Source organism: Amblyomma americanum, chromosome 11 (assembly GCF_052857255.1).
Source record: "Amblyomma americanum isolate KBUSLIRL-KWMA chromosome 11, ASM5285725v1, whole genome shotgun sequence".
NCBI lineage: Eukaryota > Metazoa > Arthropoda > Arachnida > Ixodida > Ixodidae > Amblyomma > Amblyomma americanum.
The window spans coordinates 121,107,721-121,132,434 of NC_135507.1; the positions used below are offsets into that span (position 1 = coordinate 121,107,721).

Genomic DNA, 24,714 nt, shown 5'->3' on the forward strand with positions numbered 1-24,714 from the left:
GTTTCTGGCTTCTTTGTATTTCACGTCCCAAAGCAACTCATGCTATGAGGGGCACCGTAGTGAAGGGTTCTGGAAATTTCGACCACCTGTGGTAATTAAACGTGCACTGACATCGCACAGTACACGGGCCTCTACAGAATTGCCTCCATTAAAAATCGCCCGCGTCTTAAGGGTCAGCAGCTGAGCGCCATAACCACTGGGCCACTCCAGCGGCTAATATGTGCACTGTTCTATCTCGCTTATACATTCCGCGTGTAGCGTCGCGAGAGCAAGCAGAAAAATATTTCGTTCCAGGCAGTCTGTCTGTGCTAAAGGAATTGAACTGGGCCGATGGCGAAAAGATCTATAGGGCTACCTTTAGTGCTGCTGAAAGAGTTTTGTTTCGTACCCTGAACGATGTAGCAAAAAAATAAGAAGCACTCAGGCAAGACAAGCTCAGCAAGCGGGGGTGGTGGAGGAGCACCTTTTCTTCCCAGTGTGAGGCAATTTTTCCAGGGCATGTTTGTCGGGAGTGACGAGATAAGACACGCGTACGAAGAATATCAATGCCGCGAACTGGAAAAGCTACGCTCGAGAGGGGCAGGCCTGGGCGAAGCTCTCCTCCGGGTGGATACTTGATAAGGGATGTCCACATCCTGCCTTCCTCTTCACCTGGACGCCACGCAACAAGGAACGACTCACTCTCAGTCACGCTGCCGGCATCCTTGAAAAATAGATGCCGCTACACATGGTGCTAGCAAGAGGCTCTTGGTCCAATCCAATCTTGGGGACCGATAACGCCACGCCGATTCGTGGAAGCAGAGAGCCGCGTTCTCTTTCCTGCGTGCTGTCATCACATGTGAACGTGCACCCTGCAAGTTGATTTAGGGTTACATTGTGGCCTGGGTCTTAGGCTGTGCAGTGAGTGAAAATTTTGTATTTCATATAAAACACTGAACAAAAAAGTTATCTTAAATTTTTGCATAATTTCAAACTATTACTGATGCAAACGATCTATTTGCTATTTCTGAGTAGATTATGTGCAATAATGTCCTCTTGAGCAAAACAAGTTTTTGGGCTAGTTGGTAACTTTTTTGATTCATAACAGCAGCGAAAGAGCACAAACACAAGAGAAGAAAGCGTTCGTCCATGTGTTAGCGTGTTTCTTCTGTTGTGTTTGTGCTCCTTCGCTGCCGTTATGAATAAAAAAATGTCCTCTTCTTCCGTAAGGATTTATTGGAGGCCTGTTTGCCTTCAGTTCGTTTTAATTTTGTTCTTTTCGTAGATGCTCTCCACTGCGGTCATTTTTCATCTGCTCTAAATGATTATTTAGTTGCTGCCACTTTCAGGCGACGCATTCTGCAGTTGCATGTATTACTGCATATTTTTATAGGCATTGGGTGGAGTGCCAGGTTAACATATCGCCATCAAGTTGATCACATGACAGTTATCCGCGCCCTCAGCTTTGGGATGAAACATCACCTGCTTTGAATAGATTTGAGAGTATCTTGTCCAGGCCTTCACATGTTTTAAAGGTGTATATTTTCTGAGGAGGTATTATTTTCCATACTCGCAGGATACACGCCGTAATGGCCCAGTTGTCGACGATGACAATGATCGTGCGAGCTTAAAGCACTGCATAGACTGACTGTTATCAACATCTGCGAATGTTTTGCGCTCCTATCAGGTTTTTCGGTTACTGCATGGACTGTAGACGTCAGATGCAATGTTCTGAGCTAAACGAGAGTAGCCTAGCTCAAATCCACCATATCAGTGGAAACAATTGTGCTTTCGGGTTAATTTTGGTAAAAGAACACTTGGTGTGGGTTGGTCACGAATGGAAAATGGTAATTTTAATTGATAAATCGAGATTGTAGTGCGAGAATGATGGCATTGATCATATACTCCCCCTCAGACGCAAGGTATATGCATCTAGTTATTAGCTCCAGTTCCAAGGCGACCCAGATTGGAACATTTTGTGTCGATAGATGTCAGCTCTTAAGTACCACAAAATGGAAGTAGCCTCTATTTGCCTTCAGTTGTGTAAATTGCACTACGACACGAAAGTAATAGTTCTTCCGCGTACAAAAAGTAGAGCCGTGAACTTTCTGCGGATATTCAGGCAAAGTCGAGAGAGCGAAGCAAAAATGAAGTAACCGCTCTCAAGCCATTAAGCAAAGAAAGGTGGTGGAGCTTTTTCCAAAAGTGCTTCGTTAAAGCTGCTCCCAGGGAAGGTACGTTTTCCGGTTTGAGTTGCCTAAGCTCCCTCTCACATTTTATGCTTAAATACGTTTACAGTGGTAGGCTGGGGTTACTTTGCAGGCAGCAGCCAGGAGCACTATTGCTTTCGACTAGCGAGGGCAGATAGCTGTGGGTCGACTGTTGATAACTTGGGCACACATCCCCTATGGCACTTCGTATGTTCAGTCCGTGACGAACCGAACGGCATTTTTCGCTTGAGGCCAGTGGGTGTTCCGCCGGCGATTCAACGCCGGGGACTAGGGAAAAGCTTTAGCGCTGCTGCTTATACCCATACAAGATTTTTCGTCTAACTCAAGACCCTGACTATGAACTTCGTAGTGATAGAACGACAGAAACCCAGTGGCCCCGTTTCCGCCCAGAGCATGTACACGTAGTGCGCCTGAATTCTTATCAAGCGCTAGTCGACGTTGTGTGTTTTAAGTCTCAGTGTTTATTTGCATTGTCCTGTTTTTTGTTTACTTTTTGGTAAATCGTACGGCCGATGCTTCTTTGAGCAGGAAGCAATGCAGCGTAACTCTTGCAATGCTTGTTTGTTTGTTTTTGATGAAAACTGTTGGCATGCGGGCATATAACTTCGTTACGAGAGTTGGCACCAGCGTTATCTTGAATGATTGCAACCACGCGCACATACTTCGATGTTGTTCCCTATTGTTGGAGTAACTTTTAGCGCCTTATCTCGAATGTTCCTCTTTTTCGATGACCGCCGAGCGCGTTTGTTTTGTCACCGCAGCCGAGTTGTTTAATTTAGTTTCATTATGGACCAAGTAATACCAATGAAGGCTTTGTTTCAGAGCCGCGTTATTCATCCATCTTTCATTTCACGGCATTGTCACCACCTTTTAGAGTTTTTAAATAAATTGCAGCACAAATACTTCCTTTCATGTCTCCTTCGATGCTTACAATTTCTCGATAAAACAAAACAAAGGTACTTAAATAGAGAGATGCCGTTTGCTAAAGCAATGAGAGAGTCCTGTTGCTACGCATGGTGACTATGAATGAAATTTCACGTTTGCATTATAAGCGAGTTATTTCTCTTTCGGAACAAAGCTGCCATTACTGGTAATTTTTTTGTTTATAATGATAACTATAATAAAACGAGAAGAAAAGATAGGTGCGGACCGTGCGACCCGCGTGTGCTCTTTGTACAGCAGGCAAAAATCACATGTCTAGAACGACCGAACTGCGTGCTCCACAGGTCCCAAAGCCGCTGGATCAGGAAGGCAAAAAATGAACAGCACTAATGAGTTAAACTGCACATGCTCACATGCAGACCGTTCTTAACCATATCGCCACAGTCCCAATCAATCCAGTGGCGCGATGCGCGGCGGAACTGTTTTAGATGGGACTTGCCATGCCTTCCGCTCTCGAGAGGCTAGAGGTTTTTCGTCTTCCTCGCACGAGCGCCCTGCTGTATTGGACGCATAGCACGTCTAATTAAACCTGGCTTTGAGTGCTTTGGCCGTTTGTCGGTGACATTTGGTGGAGGGGTGGTGTAACGATCCATGTACGCTGACCTCGAGGACACTCTTGACGTTAGTTCTCAACGCGTGGCTACAACACTTGTCCACAAGGCGAGCCGCCGCCTGCGAGGCCTACAACCAGAGTTCGGCCAACTCGCAAGACCAGCAAAGGCCATGACGTCCGCTACGGCTAGCCAGACAAGTCAGCATTCCGGAAATGCCCCGCCGTTTGTCCTTCACACACCTCGGTCGCCCCCATAATTCCACGGTGAGAGGTTTGAGGACGTCGAAGACTGGTTGGCCAGCTTTGGCCATGTGGCGGGCTTCAACGAGTGGGACGGCGAGCGCAAATTGCGGAACGTGTACTTCGCACTACAGGACTCGGCCAAGACGTGGTATGAGAACCACGAAGCTTCCTTCACTAACTGGGAGATCTTTCGCCGAGGGCTCTTAGCCACGTTCAACACCAGCGAACGAAAGGAGAAGGCTGAAATCGCCTTGCAATCGAGGTCGCAGCAGCCGAACGAGAGCGTCGCCATGTTCATCGAGGATATGACGCGACTCTTCAATCGCGCCGACCCTGCTATGCCCGAGGACAAGAAGGCACGCCACCTAACGCGCGGCGTCAAAGAGCAATTGTTTGCCGGACTGGTACGTGACCTGCCAAGAACGCTGGCCGACTTTGCCAAGGAGGCAACAAGCATGGAGCGTTCTCTGCATGAACGGGGCGCGCACTACGGCCGTCAGGCTAGTGTAGCAGCCGCTCACCACTGCACGCGCACGTCGTTACCCACTGAGGAGCTTCGAGAGCTTGTGAGGAGCCTGGTGCGCGAAGAACTCGAGAAACTTCGCTTCGAAGCTCCACAGGCAAGCGTCGTTGCCATACCGGACGTGGTCCGAGATGAAGTCCGGCGAGCTGTTCAGTCGCCACCAGCTCCGCAGCCAGCGCCCTATGTGATGACGTACAGTCAAGCACTACAAAGTCGTCCTGGGCCAGTGAGTCAAGCATTTTCTCCCGTCACTCCTGTGCCTTCACTACGGTACCCAACTGCAGCTGTACCCGTCGTACCACAGGAGCCCCTGTCCACCATGAGCAAAGCGCACGTTTGGCGTACGCCAAACAATAGGCCGCTCTGCTACCACTGTGGGGAGCCCGGCCACATCCTCCGCCACTGCCCCTATCGCAGAATGGGCTTAAGGGGGTTTTCACCTGACGCACCTCGACCACGCTACGGAGAACGGCCGCGGGACATCGAGCAGTATCTGTCCGATAACGTGCAGCCAACGACCTCGCGGCGACACCAGTCCCGTTCGCCATCCCCAAGGCGGTTTTCTTCGCCAAGCCGCCCGTCTTTTTCTAGCCAGTTCAGAGGCGCGTCCCCACATCGGGAAAACTGAAGACGGCGTCCCCCGGGGGTAGGGCCGCCGCTATTGTATCAAGTCAAGAGCCTCCACCCGACGATTTGCGGCTACGATCCGACCGACGACGACCTGACCCGACGACCTCAACGACAACGACGTGCTGCGACCGACTGGTGTCTGCCGAAATCCCAGTAATCGCTGATAATCGTGATGTGACCGCACTTGTGTACACCGGCGCTGACTTTTCTGTAATGAGCAGTCGGCTAGCTACGGCCCTCAGAAAGGTGCTGACCCCTTGGTATGGACCCCAGATCCGCACCGCCGGCGGTCATGTGGTTACGCCAATATGCGTCTGCACGTCACGAATCCAGATCCGCGGTGCTATTTTCCCTGGTTGCTTTGCCGTGCTACCGGAGTGCTCCAAAGACCTGATACTTGGTTTGGATTTCCTTCGGGAGTACGGTGCTGTCATCAACCTTCCGGAGCTGGTCGTGTCATTTTCCAATCAACCCCCTGTTGACGGCGATCCTGAGCCACGCGGGAGTAAGTTACGCATCTTTGACGACCACGTATTAATCCCGTCAAGAGCTAGCATGTTTGTTACCGTAGATTGCGACAACATCACTGGTACTCGTGGCATCGCTGAAACCAACATGTTGCTGCTCCTTGTTCGGCAAGTCTGTGTTGCTCGCGGAATTGTCGAGCTGAACAACAGCCGAACTGAGCTCTTGGTAACCAATTTTGGCTGTGAACCTCAGTGTTTGCCTGGCAGAACAGGTATTGCGTATTTCGAAGAACTCGGCGAATTCGCGGGACAGCACGCTTTGTGCGAAGCCTCGGCATCCGTGGAGGCACCGACCACTCCCATAAAAACTGACGTGAACCCGAACCTCCCGTCTAATCAGAAACGCTGCCTCGAAAGCATTATCCAGTCTTTCTGTGACTGCTTCGCCTCGACCTCTAAGGTTAGGCATGCACCGCTCACTAAGCACCGAATTACAGTCGACGCCAGCCAGCGGCCGTTATGTCAGCCGCCTTACCGGATCTCTTCAAAGGAGCGTGATGCCATTCGCCGCCAAGTTCAAGAAATGCTCCAGGACGACGTGATACAGCCGTCGACGAGCCCGTGAGCGTCGCCTGTTGTTCTAGTAGCAAAGAAAGATGGAACCCTGCGGTTCTGCGTTGATTACCGACGTTTAAACAAAGTCACAAAAAATATCTTTATCCTCTGCAGCGCATTGATGACTCCCTGGATCGGCTGCGCCAAGCCAAGTACTTCTCATCGCTAGATTTACGCAGTGGCTATTGGCAAATCGAGGTGGACGAACGCGACCGGGAGAAGACCGCCTTTATTACACCGGACGATCTGTACGAATTCCGGGTGCTCCCTTTCGACCTGTGCTCGGCTCCTGCAACCTTCCAGCGGATGATGGATACCGTTCTTGCCGATCTGAAATGGCAGTCCTGTCTCGTGTACTTGGATGACGTTGTCATCTTCTCTGATACGTTTGATGAGCACCTGAGACGCCTGCGCGCTGTGTTCGAAGCAATTCGGTCGGCCGGGCTTTCCCTGAAGCCCGACAAGTGCCACTTCGCTTTCGAAGAGTTAAAGTTTTTCGGCCACATCGTGAGTGCTAAAGGGGTTAGCCCTGACTCCGATAAGACAACCGCCGTGGCTGCTTTTCCTGTGACCACCGATAAGCAAAGCGTGCGCCGCTTTCTGGGTCTCTGCGCCTATTATCGGCGTTTTGTGCAGAACTTCTCCCAGATCGCTGAGCCCCTCACCCGCCTCACGAAAGATTCCGAACCGTTCTTCTGGGGCCTGAAACAACAGAAGGCTTTTGAAGACCTCCGAACTCGTCTCCAAAGTACGCCCATCCTTAGACACTTCGACGAGTCAGCCGCCACTGAACTGCACACAGACGCCAGCAACATCGGCCTCGGTGCGGTCCTTGTGCAGTGGCAGGATGGTCTCGAACGCGTAATCACATACGCGAGCCGCACCTTGTCACGATCTGAGGCAAACTATTCCACCACCGAAAAAGAATGCCTGGCCGTTTTGTGGGCGGTGACCAAATTTCGTCCGTACTTATATGGCCGTCCTTTCAGGGTCGTCAGTGACCACCACTCACTGTGTTGGCTGGCGAACCTCAAAGATTCCTCCGGACGGCTTGCACGCTGGAGCCTTCGCCTACAAGAGTTCGATGTCACCATCGTTTATAAGTCCGGTAGGAAGCACAGTGATGCCGACTGTCGGTCTCGTGCTCCTATCGAGGACAACCGAGCTGATCCCGACGACGATTCTCTTTTTCTCGGCGCCATCTCCACGTCCGTCCTCACTCAACACCAATGGGACGACAGTGAACTACGGCCTCTCATTGTGTATCTTGAAGGAAGCGCTGCGTCACCCCCGCGAATCTTCTCACGTGGACTGTCGTCATTTTGTTTGCGAGATGGCGTTCTGTATAAGAAACACTACAACCCGAAGGAAGCTGCCTATCTGCTCGTCGTACCTGCTCGTCGTCCCGCCGAGGCCGCCCGCCAACTCGCCCGCCAGCGCATCCGGAACCAGCAAGCCCTCGACACTCGCCGCTATAACCTCCGCCACCGAGCTGTTAGTTACCAGCCCGGCGAACAAGTCTGGGTTTCGAGCCCAATACGCATGCTTGGGCGCTCCGAAAAGCTTCTGCGCCAATATTTTGGCCCCTACGAGGTACTCCGCCAAGTCAGTGAGGTTAACTATGAAGTTCTTCCCCAGGGTACAGTTCGCTCCTCTCGACGGCCGACCCCCGAAGTCGTCCATGTCGCACGGATGAAGCCGTACCACGCCCGCTAGCCCTTCAGGCCTGTCCACATCAGCCGTCGGACACATGCGCCGTCCTTTGTCTTCGTGCTCCTTATTACTGCGGCACCGAGTCGTTGCCCTTCAGAGAGGGGGAGTAATGCCACAGTCCCAATCAATCCAGTGGCGCCATGCCGCGGCCGAACTGTTTTAGATGGGACTTGCCATGCCTTGCACTCTCGAGGGGCTAGAGGTTTTTCGTCTTCCTCGCACGAGCGCCCTGCTGTCTTGGACGCATAGCACGTCTAATTAAACCTGGCTTTGAGTGCTTTGACCGTTTATCGGTGACATTATGTTATCTCTAGACATGGCTTGCTCAGCCCCAAACTAGCGAAGAACGCGTTAAAGATAAGTATTTTGCCCTCTGTGCCCAAAAACACGGCGGTGGCACTGAAAGGAGACACTCCAACGGGACCAATCGTCGCGGGTTGGCAAGCGAAAATTATGTACCCTCTCTGTTTCCGAGAAAGTGCAAGTATACGTCCTTCTTCGCCGTGTGCATCTGTGTGTATTTTTTGTACCGCTCTGCTTTTATAGCGCCATTTTGAGCGCTTTTGGCAATCGAAATATGCAGCTCTTTTCATCGTGGTATAGGGGGTACTACTAGAGGTGCGATGCACACCGAGGCGGCTCTAAGTCGGAGAATAAAGGCGGTGGGGGACCGCTTGACGCACGTGAAACCGGTTCAGAAGCTAAACTGAATAATTTTGCCAGCCAGTGCATGCCCCTTTAAAAACGGATTGTTTACAGCACAGATAGCAGTATTCCAGACTATGAGGGCTCAGAAACCCGCGAGCTGCTTTCTGCGGAGATGGTGCACCCACGCCTTGCCCGCGTACAGTCGACAGCACCTGCACTGTCTACAAAGTGAACATTCGGCAAAGATCTGCCATTATACACTCGACCAAAAATTAATCACAGAAGCGACGTCTCGATGCTGATCTGATACCTTCGGATTGACTGGTTAGGGGCCAGAGGCACAGTTATTAACTTCTTTGCGGGCCATTTTTTTGGGGATCGTCGCCATCTACAGTGTGACGTTCCTTGTGTATGCTACGAGGGTCCGCGTTCGACGGCGCGGCGTAGACGGAGCCCCAGTGGCGGCAAAAGCACTCAAGGGAAAACAATTCAGCACGGAAGAGAGAACGCTCAGGACGACATCGTTCGCCAAGGGGGCCTTTAGCGCCGAAGCCCGACGGCGTGCAGCTTCTGCCAGCAACCGTTCGAGCTCAACTCGGGAGCCCCTCCGTCGTCCCCATGAATTCGTCGGCACGTAAGCTCGTACATTCCAGCCTCTGATGTATAATCAATAATCATGTATAATTATTGAATATATCTGTTTGTTTAAACTGAGCCATACGGTGTCTCTTTGCCTCTCCGTCCCGTGTGGACCTGCGCATTAGGGGGGGTCGTCACACTGGTGTCAGAAGTGGGGTCTCAAAAGCAAATGTCCTCCAAATGCTGCGCCATTCATGACTTCAAAATTGTAATCAAAAGGGAATCACGGGACTGATTGTGGGACTTTTACCACCATTTGAGAGGCTTGAGGCACCAGAGGGCTTGAGCGAAAAAAAAAAATGTCTGTATTTGAGGGAGCTCCCACTCCCCAGCCGTCGCTCGGAGCAAGCATGCTGGCATTAGGAAGCGTCATTCCGACGTTTACGGGAGATAAGACAGGGGTTCCAATCTGCGATTTCTTTTCCATGCTAGAAGAGATTGGGAAAATGGGGGGATGGTCCGATGCTCAAATGCTGGGAATGGCGAGGTGTAAGATGGCAGGAGCTGCTCATGATTTTGCATGGCGAGACGAAAAAGTAAAATCCACAAAATTATTTGCGGAATTTAAGAAGCTCGCGTTTGAGCATTTCGACACTGAACCACGTCACGTGCGGTACAGAGGTTCCGTGACGCCGTACAGATGGTAGGGGAGGACGTGCGAACGTTTGCGTCGCGGCTTCAGCGCCTAGCACGCGATACGTTAAGCAGGGAGGAGGAAGGAGACCAGCTAAAGAAGAAATACGCGGAGGATCTACTTAAAGAGGAAATGACCGCTTTGTTCGTGGCTGGTCTGCAAGACCCCGTGCGCCGGTTTGTGCTCTCGCGCAAGCCGAGCAATTTCGACCAAGCCGTGGCGGCCGCATTGGATGAGGAACGAAATGAGGCGTTAACGACAGCCGCAGCGAGAGTACGCGTCATAGAGAGAGCGGTGCTCAACCCTGAGGTTGCTCTCTTGACAGAGCAGTTAGATCGCTTAGAACAGCTGCTATCTCAGTAGGTGGAACACCAGGTTGAAGCGCGCGCTCAACAGCGCCCATTCGTTGGAAACCGGAGACCGCCACAAAGCTACAGGCGCGGTATGCGAGATTTTGAAGAAATCGTATGCTTCGCTTGCCAGGGTCGCGGACACATCGCCAGGTTCTGCCAAAACGTGCGCCGTGGGGCGCCACAAAGAGAAGCAGGCGAGACACGCCCTAAGCAAGCCTACAGCGGGGCTCCACATACCGAGACAAAAAACGAGATAGTCCTCCCCATCCTGAGGAGCGTGGGGAGGGAGCAGTGGATGGTGAGGTGGTGGTGGTTTGTGTGGCCGACGAGGTATGCCCTGTTGTGCGTTGCATGTTAAATGGTTGTTGCATGGAATTGTTGATAGATACGGGGTCAAAGGTGACATTGCTTAAGGAGAGCAGTTTTCACACGCTTCGAAGGAAGGGGGACCGCGAGGTGTTGGAAGCGTCTGGTGGTATGGAAACCAAATTTGTAGGCATAACGGGGGATCCTCTTGGCATAAGTGGACTCTACCGGTTACACTTCTCTCTCGGCGGAACTGCATTGGAGCACCCCTGCTACGTATGCCCGGACACGGTGTCTCTGCCAAACGGAGTGTCAGGTATATTAGGGTAGGAGTGTTTGAGAAAAGGGAAGGTAGTAGTCTCATTCTCCGAGGAAGAGGTTAATGCGGGCGGCTCAAAAGTTCCGTTTTTGAACAGGAGAGGGGCTGAGATTTGCATTACCGATACTGACACCCGTCAAACAGTGGGATCATTGGAGAAGGTATATTCGCGGGTTGCCGTCAGGCTTTTCGATGAGGCGGTCGTCCTTCCTTGGTCGGAGCACATTTTGTACGCGTGTGTGCCTTAAGATGTAGAGAGCGGCGCCGCGGGAGTGCTTGAGTCGGTCGACTCTCTCAGCAATGGCCTGAAGGCAGCCGCGTGCCTCATGACAGTTAATGACACCCACAGAGTGCCCTTACGGGTGGTTAACTGTAGCCAGCAGCCACTGAGCCTTCCTAAGAACAAAACATTGGCTTTCCTCACCTCTGCGATAGAGAAACGTGAGCCCACCGATACGGTACTCGCAACTGTAGAGCATGCTAGTCCTTCGGCTGCTCCAAAGGGGTCGTTCGATCTTTCTCACGTAAAATCCAGGGAGAGGGAGGCTCTGGCTGGTTTGCTGAACGACTACTCGGAGGGATTCGCCGCGTCCAACCTGGATTTGTGCTGCTGTGGCGTTATAAAGCACAGAATAGAAACCGGCACTTCATCGCCCGTTTACCAGCGTGCGTACAGGATTTCTTACTCCCAACGTGAGGAGATGGGGCGACAGGTGCAGGACCTGATTGATCGCGGCATTGTCGAACACTCAAAGTCACCCTGGGGAGCACCAGCACTATTGATGGAAAAGCCAGATGGCTCGTATTGATCGGTAGTGGACTACCGCAAACTAAATGCCGTAACTCGATCGCATCGATCCATACCCCACCCCCAAAATACAGGAGATGCTTTATCAGCTGGGCTCCGCCAGGTATTTCACGGTAGTGGACATGGCGGCGGGACTCTGGCAGATAGCAATGGATCCGGCAGATGCCGAGAAAACGGCATTCAACACGCCCTCAGGGCACTATGAATGGAAAAGAATGCCGATGGGTCTGGCCAACAGCCCTGCTGTCTGGCAGAGAACCGCTGATGTTATCCTGGCAGGTCTTCTGGGGAGGCTGTGCTTTGTGTATATGGATGACATAATCACATACAGTGACAGTATTGAGACCCATTTGCGCGATATTGAGCAGGTTTTGGTGCGACTAAGAGGAGCGGGTCTCAAGCTGAAGCCCTCTAAGTGCCAATTCCTCAAAAACGAGGTGAAATACCTCGGGCACGTTGTTTCAGCTGACGGCGTGCGACCGGATCCTGAGGAACTAAGGTGTGTCTCGGATTTTCCATCCCCGACTAGCGTCCGCCAGGTTCGGCAGATTCTCGGCCTGATCGGTTACTACCGAAGGCACATAGAGGAGTTCGCCAAGCTCGCTAAGCCGCTCACCGCCTTAACAGCCAACAATGTCGCCTTTCGCTGGGACGAAAACGCGGAGGATGCTTTTGGGGCCCTGAAAAGGAAACTAATGAGTGCACCACTGTTGCGCCACCCGGATTTTAATTTGCCCTTCGTTATGGCCACAGATGCGCCAAAGTTCGCAGTTGGTGCCGTGCTATTTCAGGTTATCGAGGGCAAAGAACATCCCGTTGCTTTTGCTAGCCGACAGCTGAGCCCCACAGAGCAAAAGTACGGAGCTACGGAAAGGGAGTGCTTCGCCGTTGTCTGGGCAGTAAAGCACTTCAGATGCTACCTTTACGGCCGCAAATTCAAGCTAGTCACAGACTGCCATCCTCTGAAATGGGTGATGAGTGTCAGGGACCCTAGCTCGCGACTCGCTAGATGGAATCTACACCTGCAGGAATACTGCTTTGAAGTGGAGCACAAGTCAGGAATGACACATCTGAATGCTGATGCACTCAGCCGCACAGCTGCCGTGGCAGCTATAGATGGGTTTGTCCCCGTAGTCGACCCCGCCGAATTACGCACAGAGCAGTGCAAAGATCCTGACCTGAAGCGAATAATCGAAAGCTTAGAGGGCGCACCGTCTCACCCCGAATAGCTAGGTTATTTCATTGGCAAAGACGGCACCCTGTGTCGGCGCACGAGGCCAACCAGGAAAGGGAGACCAGAGAAAACCGCTTGGGAGGGAGTCGTCGTACCTCGGTCGTGGACAGAAAGGGTTCTTCGCGCGTTTCACGATGCGCCATGCGCCGGTCATTTTTGCGTAGCGAAGACACGCAGGCGTGTGGAGCGTTTGTACTTTTGGAGTGGCATGCGACAGGATGTTAGAGACTACTGTGCGAAGTGTCATTCCTGTCTCGAAAGAAAAACACCCAAGGGACGAAGACCAGCTCCAATCAGCCGTTCCCTGAGGTTTCGGCTCCGTTCGAGCGGACAGGTATGGACATAATGGGCCCATTGCCCACGACCACTTCCGAAAACAGGTACATTTTAGTATTTGTCGATCACCTTTCAAAATACGCGGAAGCGGTAGCACTCCCAGATCAGAAGGCAGCCACGGTTGCAAGAGCATATGTCGAACAGATCGTGCTACGACATGGACCCAGAGGCAACTCTTGACAGATCGGGGAACGAACTTCGTGTCGCAGCTAATGAGGAGAGTTTGTGAGCTGCTTAAGATCGCAAAGAAGCAGACCACACCGTACCATCCGGCTTGCAACGGCGCGGTAGAGCGACTGAACCAAACCGTGGCCGGGTTCCTGTCGCATTTTGTTTCGCGCGACCAGCGGGACTGGGACTTGTGGCTCCCGTATGCAATGTTTGCCTACAATTCCGCAGCACACGAGAGCACGGGCGAATCGCCATTCTTTCTTCTCTACGGCCGAGACCCGGACCAGCCTAGTGAAGTGCCAGAGGGCCCCGTCGTGTCCCATACGCTTCACTGGACGACTATAAGGTTGAGCTAGAATCGCGCTTGCAAGTGGCGAGGGACATCGCAAAGGAGGCCTTAAAGAAAGCGGCGAAGCGCAGGAAGGAGGTGCACGATCGCAGTGCTAGAGGCGCGCCGTTTGATGTGGGGGACAGCGTGTACATTGAAAACTGCCAAAGGCAGATTGGGCTAGCTCGTAAGTTCCAGACGAAGTGGAGAGGACCGTGCGAGGTTGTCGAGAAGCTTTCTCCGGTAAACTTCAGAGTCCGAGACGTGAACCGGCGCTTGATAAGGATACACGCAAATCGCCTCAAGTCGGCACCGGTTCAGTGTTCACGAAATGAGGAAAGGGAAAGCGCGGATTTTGATGGGGACAGAAGTGAAGTGGAGCGCGCAGATAGTTCGCAAGAAACGCCCTCTCCTGCATTTGTTCGGCAGGCGCCAGAGGTGACGGCCGGAATGCCACCGAATTTACTTCATGCATTGCTAGAAGAAGAAGCGCGCGAGGTTGCCGCGCAGATAACGCCAGGAGAGGCTCCTGCCACGAGCCCTCGCGAGTCTCAAAGCAGACAAAGGGTCACAGACTTACTTGGTATGACTCATGAAGGCCGATATCCGCTGCGAAATCGGAAAGCTAATTCGCACTAATGGCGTAAACAGAGCGGAGTTGTGAACTGGTTAGAATTGTGTAATGCCGCAGCTCATAACATTGCTATGTGCTTATGTGTTACGATATAGGAGTTGGTAGTTAAACCTTTCTGTCTTTAAGTAACACCTTCACAGGAGAGCATGCGGAGCGCAAGCAGAACCTGCCCTACTTCCTTTCGTTATCTATATGTTTGTCTGTGCGAGTGATCGTGCTAGAAGTAGGAGCTCCTTTGTAACTGTGGTAAATTTATTTCGTCCAGTTTGGACCAGAAAGGAGAGGCTTGGGTGTTGAGTTTCATGTTTATCTGTAAAAGAGGATCAGTGCTGCCCCTGGAGACGCCAGTTATGACAGCTGAGGCATATGGTGTTGTGCAGTGGTGTTGAGTGAAGCGAAAAGTGTTTTGTCGGACGCACTGTGCGAGGCGATTCAGAAAGCGAAGGGGAGCTGCATGGACTCTAATGTTCGGAGAACATTCTTCTGGAGGGTGAGCGAGTGTGACGTTCCTTGTGTGTGCTACGAGGGTCCGCGTTCGACGGCGCGGCGTAGACGGAGCCCCAGTGGCGGCAAAAGCACTCAAGGGAAAACAATTCAGCACGGAAGAGAGAACGCTCAGGACGACATCGTTCGCCAAGGGAGCCTTCAGCGCCGAAGCCCGACGGCGTGCAGCTTCTGCCAGCAACCGTTCGAGCTCAACACCGGAGCCCCTCCATCGTCCCCATGAAGTTGTCGGCACGTAAGCTCGGACACCCCAGCCTCTGATGTATAATCAATAATCATTTATAATTATTGAATATATCTGTTTGTTTGAACTGAGCCATACGGTGTCTCTTTGCCTCTCCGTCCCGTGTGGACCTGCGCATTATGGGGGGTCGTCACAACAGTCGAATACATATCACGAAAGCAGTGGCGAATGCCACAGTTGACTTCGACCGGTTCTCATGACGTCGCACTTCAAGTGCAGCTGAGGCTAGGCAGCAAAAGGAAAGAGACGGTCATTGTGGGAGACGTCACTGCCTTAGGTAGTCGTCTTCTAGTATAGCGTGCAATCGCAGGTGACTGGCAAACGCGTCTGCGAAATGGGGTTAACCGCGACGTCATGACAGTCGGTCTACGACGTGGCTGCAGGCCCTCCTGTGAAGTCTATTTGACGCCATCCCCTTGACTGGTATCATAACCTCAGTCATTGCACACTTGCCTTGCGGTGGGAAAACTGCAGTTCACCCACATCGTGCTGAATGGGGCCACCGTTCGGTTAGTCAGGTGCACTGTGTTTTGGATCGAATATATGCCTTATCGTGAGGGACGCAAGGGGAGGGCCTCGAACCCAGCTTTCTTTTGTGCGCTTAGGAGACGCTTCACAACCATTTGAAATTGCACCCGGTCGAGCATAAAAAAAGCAGAAATACTTTAGAAATAAAGCAAACCTCGTCGAAGTTATCTGAAAAACCTGCGCGAGCGACACACACAAGCAAGAAATCGTAAGGAGCAAAACCGTAAAACAGGACGGGACTGAAGCAGGCGACTACACAGGGCGGTACTGACAACTGAACATTTATTGAAAAAACAGAGCTTATATGGATCAGTCACGGGTGTAATGTAGCAAGCAATCGTAAAATGGAGATGAAGCATGAGAAAACAGTTCAATGGCAGCCATGACGAGAACAATCGGTACGACGAAGGGAAGGAAACCGAGCAAGCATGACACAACTAACCTGTGAAAAATAAACAAAAACAACCTAGTTAAACGCTGGCAGAAAAGCTAATTCTTTCTGAAAAATAGACACAGAACGCTTGCTGACCCAGTTGTCTGATTCAGATCCCACGTTGGCAACAACCTCGACAATTTTCCTGTCCAGCTGCCCCTTTCTTCTTCCTATGAGATCTGTGCAATTCAGCTTAGGATGGCAGCCTTTACAACTGCGGCAGTGAATTGGCAGGGCATGTCCTTTGGGCCGACTCAAGGAACGCGCATGCTCTTGCAAACGAATGTTTGAACATCTACCAGTATGTCCGATATAAAATCGACCACAGCTGTGTGAAATCTTATAAACCACCCCTGTTGCGCATGAGACATACTTCTTCGAATGCCTCATGCCGCAAACTACATGCGTTGAAGTCTGCTTCCTCACCAAATTGAAGAATTTTGAAATCTTGCAGGGCCCACACATGACCGCGTAAACGCCATATCTGCCTGAAATCTTAAGATTGTGGGAAATCTCATGAAGATATGGTATGACTACATACCTATTTCGACTAGGCGGCTCATAGGAACAGGCGTCTCTTTTCACCGTCTGGCGAAGCTTTTTGAGCAGCGGTACGGCCACAGAGTTTAACAAAGAGCTCGGAAAGCCCGCCTTTTTGAGTCGCTCAAGTTGGATATGAAAAGTGAGCTGCACTTTGTGATAGCATATTTTCAAATTGAAAAATTGGACGAAAAAGATGGCGGTGCATTTAATGGAGTTGTCAAGCGAGCCTATCGAGAATATTTCAATTAAGCATATCTAGATGACCATCGCGCATCCTCCGATAGACAAAAACGCCAGCAACGTCGAACAGAAAGCAGAGAAGCTGCGGCAAAATTGTGGAAGCAAGGACTAGACGTTCAGTCACAGCTTGTTGGACACAGCGCTTCGGCGGAGTCAAGCAATGATCGCTGGAAAAAGGTTCCGTCTGAAGTACTGACGCTTTAAGTTGGTGTAAAATGCATTCATGACATTGCTGCACCATTTTAAAATAAAATACGCCTATAATCGTCGATACTTTCAAAAAGCGAAAAAATTACTTTTTAGAAATATGCTTGCTGTTGGAACAGGGTAAGCGAAAAAGTAATAAAAGATCAATTTCTACTTTTGTTTAATATCTGATAGGACATTCTTTTCTGCATGTTTTCCAGTATCGGGCTTTTTCCTGCGATACATATTTATCTTTAAAGAATCTCTTTCAAGAGGAGGCAGCGAACGACTAGGCTACCTTTCTTGCAGAGGGAAACTCTTGCCAGCCATTTCAAATACGATTCCTGAGTGGAACTGCGTGTTTTTTAGTTAAGTTGGAGTAAAAAGGTCATTATGAGCGCCTTTACAGATCTTAGGCTTTCTGACACTATTTTAGTGACTCATTTGCTTCATACCGGAGCTAAGTCCAAAAAATGCGTTTCTAGTTAATTTTTATTTATTTATTTTACCGTCAGGGCAAAGCATTACAGAAAAGAGTGGGTAATACATAATAACACTGAAAATACAAACAAGAGCAGAGAACGATAAATTATCACAACATAGATACGTTAGAATAAGTGATCAATACAATATATCATTAAATAGAAGCGGTAACAGCAGACCTAAACAATACAGGCTCAGGAATTGTGGCAACTGAGGAAGGAAGGTGGTTCCAGTCATATGACGTGCGAGGAATAAAAGAATCCGAGAATGTTTTAGTTATGCGTATAGAAATGCCTACCTTATGTATGTGATCTGTGCGGCGTGAAATATATGAAGGGGGAAGAAGTAACGCGTATCGAATAGACTCATGATGATATATTTTGTGAAAAAGGCACAGGCATGCAATTTTGCGTCGTGATGCAAGTGAAGATAGACCTAGGGTAGTTTTCATAGCAGTTACGCTTGATGTACGCCGAAAGTCAGAGAGAATAAACCGCGCTGATTTGGGTTGTACCATCTCCAGTACGTCGCTCAAACTCTTAACACCAGGGTCCCAGATTGATGAAGCATATTCTAGTTGTGAACGTACGAGTGTCGTATAGAGTAGAAGTTTGATGTTAGTTGGGGCTGCGTGAAAGTTACTTCTCAGATATCCGAGCATGCGATTAGCTTTGTTTGTGATGTGCTCAATGTGCGCATGCCAGCTAAGGTCAGACGTAATATGAATCCGAGGTACTTATATTTTGTAACTGGATCAAGCAACACATTAAGAGTATATACGGGCAATTCACTATTAATGCGAGAAATGCGCATTAGTTTGCACTTTTCAGCATTTAAAGTCATATTCCAAGTTTTACACCATGTTCAGATAGCGTTAAGGTCAGACTGAATCATGTGCTTGTCACTATCATTTGTTATTTCCTGAAAAAGGACGCAGTCATCGGCAAAAAGATGTACAGAAGAAGAAAGGTTAGTGGGTAAGTCGTTGATAAATATAAGAAAAAGCAGGGGCCCCAAGACGGTGCCTTGGGGCACACCGGAAAGGACAGGGTGAACGGTGGAATTAACGTTGTTAACGGCAATGTATTGCTGATGTGGGGTAAGAAAAACTTCGAGCCATTTTAGAATGTTGGTGTCTAATCCCACCATGCGCCGTTTTAGTAACAAAAGATGATGGGAAACCTTATCAAATGCCTTCGTGAAATCTAGGAATTTCGTTTGAAACAGGTCAGCGCTAAAAAAGACAAACACGGCGAGAGAACGACGACACAAGGGATGAGCGCTACTAACAACTGGTTTTATTTTTCGCTTCAGGGAAAGTATTTAAAGCCTTGTCACATCATATCATGCACACAGCCAGGGGAGTCAACAATTTTTTTTTATCAAAAAATTTAAGATACATATCTTAACATAGCAAGCCACAAAGAGCCAGTAATCGACAGCGTGAATAACCGAAAAGGAAAAAGGAAGAAACAAACAGGACTAATAAAAAAAAAATCAGTTATTTTTTAAACGCGTCTCAAGAAATGCCCGCTCCGCAGAGAACAACGTTATTGAGGCATCGCTCACACACTGGTCTCGTTTTTTGTTTATGTGGAAAGCTTCCAACAAGACTCTGGAAGTTCTGCTTGCGCTTCTGCCTAGAACCTTAGCCTCGTTAAATCGTTGCACGCATTTGCACTCCAGAACATGCGAAACTAAGTTCGCCAGCTTGTCTTTTACCCTCAAGTTTTTAGCATGTTCCCTTAAACGATCGTTAAGGCAACGCCCCGTCTGCCCGACATAGCACCTTCCGCAGGAAAGGGGGATCATATACACCACTCCTAGACCACATCCGACATAGGCTACTTCATGTTTAGTTTTGCATCCACGCTCACGTTCGCCGCAAATGCGCGGGCACAGCTTCGCCAGCTTATTTGGCGCCGAGAACACAAGTGGCACGTGGTGCCTGCTGGCCACTTTTTTGAGGTTATGCGACACCTTATGTACATAAGGTATCACCTCAGGCATTGTCTTCGCGCGTTCCGCGACATCCATTTTTTGTCGGGCACCAGACTTCTTTAGGAGGGTTTCAGCCATGGCCACTATGATCGAGCAAGGGAAGCCTGCAGCCAACAGGCGGTTGACCTGATTATTAAAGCTAGCATGCATTTGGTGTGGACACGACCTGCGAAGCGCAGATTCCAGACAAAGCGAAGCAATAGCTCTTTTCACAGTCTTAGAATGATTTGAGTCGTAGGGCAATAGCTCTTTGTTAGCACGCGGGAAATAGGCCCAGCAGGTATGTCCTTTGCACAACCTCAGCCTCAGATCCAAGAAACGTAATTCGTTGTTGTCAGGAATTTCATGAGTAAAATTCAGGCCTTTACCATGCTTCTTAAAAGTTCTTAGGACCTGTTGGATGGAGTCTGCGAATGTGGAGTCATTAGTGGCTTTTAAGAGAATTAAAAAATCGTCTACATATCTGAAGACGTTAAAAACTGGGCCACCAATAAAATCTTGATCCAAAAGGCGATCAATGCATGCTAAAAAAATGTGACACAAAATTGGCGCCACACATGAACCTATACAAACACCATTACGCTGAAGAAAAGGTTGCTTGTTAAAAGAGATAAAAGAGACGCTGAGATAAAATTCTAAAAGCTTTAAAAAATTGTCAAGGGACATACCAGCTGAAGACTGAAAGGAAATTTCGCCAGTAACTTCAACAGATTCTTTCACAGCAACTAAAAGTTCGGCTTGAGGAACTGAATAAAACAAATCTTCGACATCAACAGAAAATGCGTAACCGACCTGGCTATTGTCCTCAATGTAATCTGACACATTTTGGGACTTCTTTGTCTCGAAGGGATCATCCACCTTGATCACCGAGAGCTTCTTTAAAAGGAACCGGCTAGCACATTGCTGCCATGAGCCATTTTCGCTGATGATAGTTCTGAAGGGTATTTCAGGCTTGTGAGTCTTAGCCGTGAAGAAGGCGTTCAAGCAGTTGCCTCTGCATGTACTAATATCATTAGCTAAAGAAAACAGATTGAGGTCCTTGCAAAAATCCATGAACTTAGTTTTAACGCGTACATCGCTTTTCCTCACAGGTGCAAAGTTCTTTTTCACAGCTTGCAGTGCTTTTTCTTTGTAGGCTTGTTGTTTCATGACGACGAATCCCCCATCTTTGTCAGCTTGTAGCAAGACGACTTGTTTATCTTTGAAATATTTAACAATTTCATCTAAAACACGGCACGAACGACGGTTAGCACACCCTGAGGCACACCTCGCGAGGCAGTCAACACCCTCAAGCAGACACCTCTCGCTGTCTTCACGGTTCACTTTTTGGGCAATGTTCCTATTAGTGGTGAGCAGGGCGTGCGGCGGCACATGAGCCTCAAGGGCATATTTTGGCCCTTTTCTAAGAACTTCTTCAAAATAATGAGGGATGAAGACTTCCCCAATCGTTAGCACTGGTTTCCTGGAAATGCTCTGGCGCTTTTCACCATTTCTGAGAAGGTGTTTAAGAATAACGGACCAGTTCACCTCGATCATTTGGCCGGATTGAGACTTGAGGGAGCGGCACATCCGTGTAGCAAGATACTCCGGGAATTGGCTACAGCATGTCACACGCAGCCAGTCCTGGAAAACTCTGACTTGACGCCAGACCTCAGAATCTTGCACAGCCTTTTAACGTGGCCCCAGGAAGGCTTAACTGCTCCGAAGAGCGCGACGATCTCTTCTGGAACCCAGTTTTTCCGCAAGCAAAAGGCAAGGCGCCTGGCCCGGCATGTAGCACTCACGATGTGACACAGAAGAACGTTGATGAAAGATGGTGAATTGACGTAAGACGCCGAAGGAGAGAACACACACAACAAAGACGACGGGCCCACTGAACTAGAAATATAGTTTAGCAAAACTTGGTGCTGGGCTAGTTGGTTAAGCATTTCGTTTGAAACAGGTCAGCGCTAAAAAAGACAAACACGGCGAGAGAACGACGACACAAGGGATGAGCGCTACTAACAACTGGTTTTATTTTTCGCTTCAGGGAAAGTATTTAAAGCCTTGTCACATCATATCATGCACACAGCCAGGGGAGTCAACAATTTTTTTTTATCAAAAAAGTTAAGTTATATATCTTAACACAGCAAGCCACAAAGAGCCAGTAATCGACAGCGTGAATAACAGAAAAGGAAAAAGGAAGAAACAAACAGGAATAATAAAAAAAATAATCAGTTATTTTTTAAACGCGTCTCAAGAAATGCCCGCTCCGCAGAGAACAACGTTATTGAGGAATCGTTCACACACTGATCTCGTTTTTTGTCTATGTGGAAAGCTTCCAGCAAGACTCTGGAAGTTCTTCCAGCAGAACTTATATCTTAACTTTATATCTTAACTTTTTATATATCTTAACTTTTTTGATAAAAAAAAATTGTTGACACCCCTGGCTGTGTGCATGATATGATGTGACAAGGCTTTAAATACTTTCCCTGAAGCGAAAAATAAAACCAGTTGTTAGTAGCGCTCATCCCTTGTGTCGTCGTTCTCTCGCCGTGTTTGTCTTCTTTAGCGCTGACCTGTTTCAAACGAAATGCTTAACCAACTAGCCCAGCACCAAGTTTTGCTAAATCTAGGAAGATGCAGTCGGCGATGGAGCGGCAATCTAAAATTGCGTGGAGTTTGTGCGTGAATAATAGTAACTGTGTTTCGCATGAATTGGATTTCCTAGAACCGTGCTGAGAAGGATGGAAAAACGAGTTTGATTCAAGGAAAGTGACAATATGTGAAAAGAGTATGTGCTCTAAGATTTTGCATGGTATGCTGGTAATAAATATAGGCCGGTAGTTAAAAGGCGAATGTTTATTACCAGATTTATGCACAGGAACCACCTTACCTATCTTCCAATCGGCCGGTAGTTCACCGTTTTCCAAAGATTTCTGTAATATTTTAGTTAAGGCAAGCGATGAATACATTTTAGTACTTTTCAGGAATTCTGTAGTAATGCAATCAACACCAGCACTGGAGGATATCTTTAAGATTATCAATTATTTTAACTATACCATCCGGATGGATGACGACAGGGTACATTGGGAGGAAGTTAATATGAGACAGTTGAGGGAAATCCGTAGTTTCACCACGTGAAAAAAAGCTCGAAAATACATCATTCAGTACAGTTGCACAGGCAGTATAAGATATAGGTTCGTCACTTGAATTCGTTAGTATTATTCTAGACGTTTCAGAGGGGTTAATGACGCTCCAAAATTTTCTTGGGTTGTTGAGCAACATACCCGGTAGAGTGCTATTTTGGTAATTGGCTTTAGCGTTCTTGACCGAAAAAAGGCCCGACTGACCAATGAGGATATTGGGATCAGTAATCCCACCCCAGTATATATAAATGAGCACCTCTGCCCGGCCCTAAAGAGACTCCTGGGTATGACTGTAAAGCGGAAGTATGAGCACAAATGGAAGTCGGTGTGGACTCTGAATGGCAAAATTTTTGCTAAGCAAACAGAATCTTCTGATGTTGTTCAGATCACTTGTGAGGCTGACCTTGTGAAAATCGAGTGAGTCCTAGACAGCTTTAGCGCTTTAGTGCGTTATTGTTGCTTGTTAAATCGGTCAAGATGGATTGTCACAGCTTCGTCTTACCTGGGTGCATTCGTCCTCAACCACCCTCTCTTCAAACAGTCTTGCACATCAATGCTCGTTCTGTACATGGGAAACAAGATGACATCACACATTTGTTAAGTCAGTTTCCTTTTAAATATACCACAATAATGATCTCTGAGACCTGGTACTATGGTGGCTGTGACATGCTCCATCTTGATGGGTATGAAAGATTCTTTAGCAATCGCAAAGATAGACGAGGTGGTGGTGTAGCGCTCCATGTCCAAAGATGTAAAGATTGTGAATTACTGCCTGAATTTTGTGAAATTACCAATGATTATGAATGTTTGACTGTGAAGGCTGGGCTGGAGGTTATCACGGTCATATATCGTCCACCGAAGGGAAACATGAAATCCTTTATGAAATATTTTGACCTCCTCCTTGAATATGTTCGAAGCAATAATTTTCAGCTAACATGCATAGGTGACTTCGATATAAATACCCTCGATAATACTTCAACTGTCATTGATTTCACTATTCAACTTCAGTCTTTGGGATTCATAAGTGTCATCAATACACCGACTCGTGTTACTGTGTCTACTTCGTCTGCTTTAGATTTGTTTATAACAAACTCAGAGACTTCTGTTTTTAGTGCTGGCACTATAGCATCAGATGTTAGGGATCACTGTCCCATATTTATGTTCTATGACTCATTACCAAAACCTAAAAAACGTTCTGAACAAATAACCGTCCAATATATGCCTCAGTGTGCTTTAGAGGCTTTCGAAATAGACATTAGCTTCCAAGACTGGTCTTCTGTGTATGACAAGTTAAATGTAAATAATGCATATGTACAATTTCTTGAGATATTTTCCACAATCTATTCCAAACACTTTCCTATCAAGACTTTTACTCCATCAAAGAAGATAAGAAAGCCGTGGGTAACAACCGACCACTTAAAGACTATAAAGAGAAAAAATACACTTTTTCACACTTTTCTAACAACGCGAAATCCTGATGATTTGAAAAATTTCAACGTGGTCAGAAACAAGCTGAATTCTGAGCTTCGGCGGGCAAAGGTTGCTTACTTTGAAAATCTCTTTGCAAGTATAGGTAAACAACAGCCGGCCGCAGCCTGGAATGTAATCAATAATGTTCTGGGTAGGGACAGGAAGGATTTATTACCTGATCAAATAACTCACGAAGACCAGATAATTACTTGTCGAGGTCTTGCAGACTTCTTCAATAAGTACTTCATTGGAACTGCACTACAACACAAAAATTCCCAAGTAAACGAAGATTTAAGTTGTTCATGCGCCGAAAGTATATTTCTTTCACCAACAGATGAAGCAGAAGTTTATAGAACATTTATGTCACTAAAAAACAGCAAAGCCCTTGATATTGATAACCTCCAAATTAAGCCTATCAAGTATGTTATGGAATACCTAACACCAGTACTCACGTATATAGTCAACCTTTCTCTTGAATCCGGGGAATTTCCAAATGCGATGAAAAAGTCCCGTGTGTCTGTTTATACAAAGGAGGGGATAAAAACGTGCCAAAAAATTACCGCCCAATATCTATAATACCTACATTTGGAAAAGGATTTGAAACGATATTATATGACCGCTTTAACAAATTCTTTGAAAAGTTCCACC

General features: G+C 48.3%; 1 long non-coding RNA gene across 1 annotated transcript in view; it reads left to right on the forward strand.

Moving 5' to 3' along the window:
* The first annotated feature begins 812 nt into the window (after positions 1-812).
* LOC144110309 (uncharacterized) overlaps positions 813-24,714 on the forward strand; it is a 99,529-nt gene continuing 75,627 nt past the window's right edge. Inside the window, exon 1 of the long non-coding RNA XR_013309798.1 lies at positions 813-900. This is a non-coding gene — a long non-coding RNA (uncharacterized LOC144110309). The remainder of the gene's footprint in view (positions 901-24,714) is intronic.